The sequence below is a fragment of the Mobula hypostoma genome, chromosome 2 (assembly GCF_963921235.1).
Source record: "Mobula hypostoma chromosome 2, sMobHyp1.1, whole genome shotgun sequence".
Lineage (NCBI taxonomy): Eukaryota > Metazoa > Chordata > Chondrichthyes > Myliobatiformes > Myliobatidae > Mobula > Mobula hypostoma.
This window is the reverse complement of record NC_086098.1, coordinates 196,618,914-196,626,391: the sequence shown is the minus strand read 5'-3', so window position 1 is coordinate 196,626,391 and position 7,478 is coordinate 196,618,914. Positions and strand designations below refer to the sequence as shown.

The window sequence follows — 7,478 nt, the reverse complement described above, 5'->3', positions numbered from 1 at the left end:
GATAGATATGCCCTAGTAATTTTTATCTACTAATGCTTTTATAAATGTTTGCAACTGTTCTCTGTTTATTCATCTATGAGTGTCAACCTCAGTGACATAAGCCCTCATTCTAGTCACTATATCATGGATTTCAGGCTTTGCATTAGTGAATGAGCAGATTCTGGGACGGTCGGTTCATTGTCAAGCTGCAAAGAGTGTTGTCTTTTTAATGAAATGCTAAACTGATGACTCTTACCTTGACATAAAGATCCCTCGACACTGTTCAAAGAGTTAAGGAATTCTCCCAGTACCTCTGCCAAAACTATCCCTAAACAATGATGATTCAAACAGTTTTTTTGTTTGTTTCTGCATTCACTGAAATGTCAGTGATCTGTGATCTCCTCCTATATTCTTTCCTATTCCCCTATTTTGTATTCTGCATTTGGTACTCATTAAACATCTCTATTCACCACCACAACTGAAATTTGATAAGTAAATGTTATAAATACTCAGCAAGTCAACTAGTATCTATAGAGCTAATGGCATTTCATCAGCTGGCTTGGATCCAAATTGGAAAGGTAGAATTCAATTCTGTATTTTGGAAAACAAAACACAATTTGTGACTAACCTTGTAGAATAAGACCATAAGACCTTAAGATATAGGAGCAGAATTAGACCATTTAGCCCATGAGTCTCCTCTGCCATTTCGTCATGGCTGAACCAATTTTCTTCTCCGTCCCAATCTCCTGCCTTCTCCCCATATCTTTTCATTCCCTGACCAATCAATAACCTATCAACCTCTGCCTTAAATATACATTTAAAAAATTGGCATCCACAGCTGCCTGTGGCAAAGTATTCCACATGACTCACTGGCTAAAGAAATTCCTCCTTATCTCGTTCAAAAAGGATACCCTTCTATTCTGAGGCTGTGTCCTCTGGTCTTAGATTCTCCCACCATAGGAAACCTTCTCTCCACATCCACTCTATCAAGGCCTTTCACCATTCGATAGGTTACAATGAGGTCACCCCTCATTCTTCTGCATTTCAGCGAATACAGAACCAGAGCCATCAAACACTCTTCATATGACAAGCCATTCAGTCCTGGAATTTATTTTGTGAACCACCTTTGAATCCTTTCCAGTTTCAGCGCATCCTTTCTAAGGGGACTAAAACTGCTCAACAATGTTTTAAGTGAGGCCTCACCAGTGCTTTATAAAGTCTCAACATTACATCCTTGCTTTTATATTCTAGTCCTCTTGAAATAAATGCTAAAGTTGCATTTACCTTCCTCACCACAGACTCAGCCTGCATATTAACTTTTAGGGAATCCTGCACAGGTACTTCCAAGTCTCTTTGCACCTCAGTTTTTTGAATTTTTTCTCCATTTAGAAAATAGTCAACACTTTCATTTCTTCTACCAAAGTGCATGACCATACATTTCCCAACACTGTATTCCATCTGCTATTTCTGGGCCCATTCTCCTAATCTGTCTAAATCCTTCTGTAGCCTCTCTACTTCCCCAAAACTACCTGCCCCTCCACCTATCTTCATATCGTCTGCAAACTTTTCAACAAAGCCATCAATTCCATCATCCTAATCATTGACATATGTATTGTAAAAAGAGTCGGTCCCAAAACAGAATCCTGTGGAACACCACTAGTCACCTGCAGCCATCCAGAAAAGGCTCCCTTTAGTCCCACTCTTTGACTCCTGCCAATCAGCTTCTGTTTTATCTATGCTAGAATCTTCCCTGTAATATTTTCATTTAATCTACAGGAGTGACACTGGGCTTCTAGTTGCCTGTTCATTTAATACTCCTTTCATCTTCACTTTGCCATCTCTGTTCCAATAAGGCCCAATAAGAGTTAAAATTAAAACAGAAAATTCTGGAAATAATCAGTAGGTCAGACTACATCTGTGGGAAGATAAGCATAGCTAACATTTTAGGTCGAAAACCCACTGTCAGCCAATATAAGCTCATGGGACAGCATCTTAATTTCAAACTTGGCAAGTTTCAGCTCTGAAGGTATAACACTGGTTGCCTGGAATTGAACACTAAAGCAACACAGAAAATGCTGGAGGAACTCAGCAGGTCAGGCAGCATCTATGAAAATGAATAGATAGTCAATGTCTCAGACCAAGACCCTTCTTAAGAGTGGGTCTCTGCCCGAAATATCAACAGTCCTGCAGAATGGGTCTCAGCCCAAAACATTGAATACCTGTTCATTTCCATAGATGCTACCTGACCTGCTGAGTTTTTCCAGCATTTTTTGTGTATTGCTTTGGACCTCCAGCACTTGCAGAATTTCTTGTGTTTGGAATTGAATTCTGTTTTTTTTATATTTACAACAGGGGCGGCACTGAGGTGGTGCTTGCTGGTGCTATAGCACCAGAAGAAATTACAATAGCACCACCAAGAAACTAACTGAAATTTGACATACAAATTGCAGCTGCTTTGCTTTCTCTGTATAGTTTTGAATACAGCTTGTTTCTCCAGTTGATCTAGTGAAACAGCGCCCCCAATTACCATAGCTCCCACGCAGCAATGAAGTTATAAACTCTGTGCTGGTCTAAGGTCAGATCCACTCTACATTTCTGCTTATTCGTTCATTGTCGATGTCTTGCCATTGCTGTCCTCAGATCAGTTAAGCTGATCTAAGATCACTTAAAGTGGTGATGTCACTCACTCACTCACGCGAGAGATTGATAGTATACATCCAGGCGCAGATCCATGGTCTCGCGAGACTAACGGATGCCACACACACATTGTGCTTTTACAAGCTAGCATGGGCCTGGCACATGCAATATTTTGGCCGGCATAAAAAACGGATCGATTTTTAGTGAGAAAACGACCTCATCCACAGGAATCAGTGGTGTCTCAGCCTGAGACTGTCTGAATTGAAAGTGACATGCTTGATAAAGGACATGCAAAGATTGTCCAAGAAAATCGTGAGTATATGAGAGCAGTGGTTGAGTCTCTACGCTATACAAGGCATTGCCCACCAAGGACACCGCGAGGATGATGGATCTGGCAATAGGGGAAACTTTGTTGAGTTGCTCAGTGTAATTGGGCAGTTTGATAAGACTGTAGCTAAAAAAATAGAGGACAATCCTGGAAATGCAAAAAACACCCATCACGATATCCAAAATGAAATTATGGGTATTATGGCAGATATGGTCAGATGTCAAATAAGCGCAGAAATCAAGGAGGCTGAACATTTTGCCATCATGGTGGATGAAAGTAAAGACTTGAGTAAAAAGGAGCAAATATCAGTGGTGGTGCGGTATTTGAATTAAAAAAAGCGCTTGAAGAATTCTTGCACTTCACTCCAGCAGAAGGGTTGGACGCAGAGTCGCTTCTTAAAAGCATTGAACAGACATTCGCCCAGTGTGTTCTTGATAAGCACGCATGTATAGGTCAGTGTTATGACGGGGCAGCAGTGATGCCCAGGTGCAATAACGGGGTACAAGCGAGGTTCAGGAAAGAGGTCCCGCAGGCATTATATATACACTGCCATGCTCACAGACTTAACCTTGTTTTAGTGGATGTTGTGAGCAATGTACAACAAGTGGGCGGGTGAGTTTTTTCAAACTGTGCAGCTGCTTTACAACTTCTTTTCAAACTCTGTTGCCCACGATCTTTTCATGAAGAAACAGAGAGAACTGGAATCAACTGCACAGCCTGTGGAGTTGAAGAAATTGTCAGATACACGCTGGGCATGGCAGTATACAGCTTTGTGGGCTATAAGGAAATCACTCCCTGCCATTCTAGCTACACGACAGGATATTATGGGTCAACCAAATGCACGGAGGAAAACGAAGGCCAGATTTGTAACAGGACTGATTGACGAGCAGTTTACTTTACTTCTCACTCTGTTTGAGGATTTATTCCGAGTCACCAAGTTCATGTCCAGACCACCTACAATCCCCCATTTGGAGCTTTCATCTGCTGTGGACTTGGCTCAGTCTGTTATCGATGCACTCTCAGCAAAACGGGGAGAGGAACCATGGAGTGAAATTCAGACAAGAGCTAGGGACCTGTGCGTCAAGGCCAGTATATAGAGCAGAACACATGAAAGGAGACAGGACCAGCCACCCCGTCGCCTACATGATTTTGTTGTTGAGGCCCAAACTGAATGCACACCTGTCACATCCTCTGATGACCTTCGCAAGCACTGTTTCTATCCGGTTATAGACAGACATCTGACTGAAATGAAAAGACGGTTCTCAATTGAGACTGGGGGTGTTCTGACTAGAGTCTCAGCATTGAGTCCCAAACACGAGTTCTTCCTAGACAAGAATTGTCTTTGGCCAATGGCCCAATACTATGGAGTGACTGAAGTGAACCTGACTGCAGAGCTACATCAGGTTCGGCGTCTCCTGGAAATAAAACAAAAGCAAGGACAGACAGTGAATGACACAGTAGAATTTCTAGCTCTAATGAGACCCTACTGTGATGCATTTATAGATTTATACAAACTAATCTGCATATCACTGACTCTACCTGTGACATCTGCTTCATGCAAACGGAGTTTCCCTTGCCTCAGGCACCTCAAAAACTACCTAAGGAATAGCAGCAGCGATGCTCGGAACAGCAACTTGACCCTGTTGGCCATAAACAGCCGGAGGACCAAAGCACTTGACATCCAGAAAATCATTGATGCTTTCGCCACCAATCACAACAACAGACAGATTGTGCTTCTCTGAAAACATCAATGGTGAGTGCAGTTGATTTTTTTAAAATTTGGGCCAAGACTAATGTTGATTATTATTATTATTATTTTGTGGTGGATACCCATAGTCCTTATGTTTCCTGCAAATCCTAAAATATTACATTTACTGCTATTAAGCCTCCTGGTTTTGCTTAGACTTCCAAGCAGTGATTCTGCTGATTTTTGTTTTAAATTCTGTAGCCGAATTAATTGAGGTATTGCATGGTCAGATTACAATTTGTCCAACTCCTGGTGAAGCCTTGCATCTGTTGTTTGCCTTATTTGACTTTAATAACGGTGTATCTTTTGGCCTTGTCTGTCTATGTAATGCGAATAGCAGTGGACATTGTGGGTTAGTGCTGTGTTTTTCAGTTGAAGAGCACGCATTTGATGCTGATTGCGGGATTGGTGCGTGATTCACGCTGAGCGCTGTGGGTCGGATGCCCTGTTGGTTTGTTTGTTTATGCTCTGTGTAGCCCGGGTTGTCTCCGATGCTGTTGACACTGTCACAGTTCACTTCTATATTACATTTGTAGATCTATCGATTGCTGTTGCTTGTGAATCAACAGAGGCATTTATAGTAAGCACATAACGCTTGAAGCTGACTTTTGAACGCTACGCGTCTGGCCTTGCGAATACATATTACCATACAGTACATCCCTCAGCACCATCAGTGAATAATTCAGCCCCACTGTAGCACCAGCAAGAAAAAAATCTCTGGCGCCGCCACTAATTTGCATCACAATTAGCAATACTAATGGAAAGTCATTAACTAAGCCTCCACAGATACTGCTTGACTTGCTGAGTATTTACAGCATCTCCTGTTTTAATTTCAATTATTTAAGTGAATACAGGATACTTAGTCCACGTTAAGTTCTAGCAAATTCAATTCCCCTATTCTCTATCCCCTGCTGTTCAGCCAGTTTCCTAATAGGGCCAATGTTTCCCTAAAATTGAATATTATTTGTAGTCATGTATTTGCTTGCTGACAATAACTCCTACAGTATGTAAATTGGCTATATTCCTACATTACATTAATGACTATACTTCAAGAAGGTTACATGTTGGCAAGTTAACTATTTTGTATCTATCTCCCTCCTTTTCTATCCCTTCTTAACCTCACTGCACAATAATACTCCACAAACCTAAAATGGGATTTAATTCAACAAAACATTTGCTATAAGAAGAACCTTATTGTATAAGTGTATTACATTTTATTGTGCTGCACTTTCTCTGGAACCATAACACTTCATTCTGCATTTTGTTATTGTTTTCCTTGTACTACCTCAATGTACTGATGTGACGAAATGGTTGGTATGCAGAACAAATGTTCTCTGCTCCTCGGTGCATGTAACAACAAGAAACCAATTTGCCAATTTAATTTGCATGATTCTAGTTTGGTTGATGGATAGTTTGATTGACTGAGCTGAGTTCAAAAGTTGACTGAGTTCAATAAATCAAACCTCATAAATTTGAAAGGGTGCATTAGCGCCATAAAATCTAACTGATTATCAATGGTTGTGAGTTCTAATGCTTTAGTTCCATTTCATAATTACCTTCTCACTAACTGGACACAAAGCACTCCCTAACTGCTATCCAGGATATCTATTCTCACATCCACAGACAGAGTAGAGTTTCCCTGTTTTTTCATCCTTTACTCCTGTCTCCTTTATCCAGCCCATCATCCAATGCCACTTCCATCAGCTCCAACGGGATCCCACTCACCACCAGTTACACAAGGGGCCATACTCTCTGTGAATCCACAGTCGTTGAACCATTCCCACCCTTGCCTCCACATCCCTAGTCACTTACCCCTGCAAGTGCAAGGGTCACTTATCACCACCCAGGAACCTAAACAGCCCTTCCACGTGAGGCAGAAATTTATCTGCATTCCTCCAACTGTCTGATGCATTTGGTGCTCCCACTGTGATTTCTACGTCAGTGAGCCCAAGTGTAGACCAGGTGACCATTTCACAGATCACCTGTGATCGATCTGTGGTGCTTATCTTTAGCTTCCAGTTGCATGTCATTTCAACTCCCCTTCCCAGTCTCGCACTAACCTGTCTGTCCTCTGCCTTCTCCATTGACACAGTGAGGCCAAGAGCAAGACTGAAGAGCATCACCTCATATTCCGTTTAGGTAGTCTTCAGTCCAATGATATGAACATTGAAATTTCCACTTTCAGGAACTCACACCTCATGTGTTCTTCTTCCACTTCCACCGCTTCACCGAGTTTCTCTTTCCCACTATTCTCTGTTTCCATCTGCTGCTATCCCCCTTCCATTACCTAGATTCATCGCCTTTCCTGACCTGGTACTATCTGCCTACCACCCACATTCCCTATCCAAATGGGTTTCTTCTCCTTGGCTCATTTTTTGTACCCTCTTCCTCCACCTCATTCCATCAGCCCTTCAGCTGTTACCTAGCTGGCTCCTACCTATCAGCTACCATCCCCTGTCTCTATCCAACCACTCCCTTTCCCCACTCAGTGCCATCTACCTATTTTGTTCGATGTTCCCATTTAGAACCTACCAGCCTCTGTCCCACCTCACCCTCTCTCTCTTGTGTACACCTCTGAGTTGCTGCAGGGTCTCGATCTGAAATATGAACCATATGAGATTCATCCTGGTCTGAAAGCACAGTCGGTTTCTTTTCAATGTATTCCTTTCTAAAGCACCAAGCAATTCTTTACTGTAAAAGTACTTATAACAGAACCCAATGGGTTCTTCCAACCATTTGTTTTGCCCCAAAGCCTCCTTTATCTTCATCCTAAAGATGTAGATACAC

The 7,478-nt window shown here is 41.9% G+C and overlaps 1 long non-coding RNA gene across 1 annotated transcript in view; it reads left to right on the top strand.

The window, feature by feature from the left end:
* The first annotated feature begins 4,658 nt into the window (after positions 1-4,658).
* Positions 4,659-7,478, top strand: part of LOC134342786 (uncharacterized) — a 56,760-nt gene continuing 53,940 nt past the window's right edge. The window contains exon 1 of the long non-coding RNA XR_010017094.1: positions 4,659-4,697. This is a non-coding gene — a long non-coding RNA (uncharacterized LOC134342786). The remainder of the gene's footprint in view (positions 4,698-7,478) is intronic.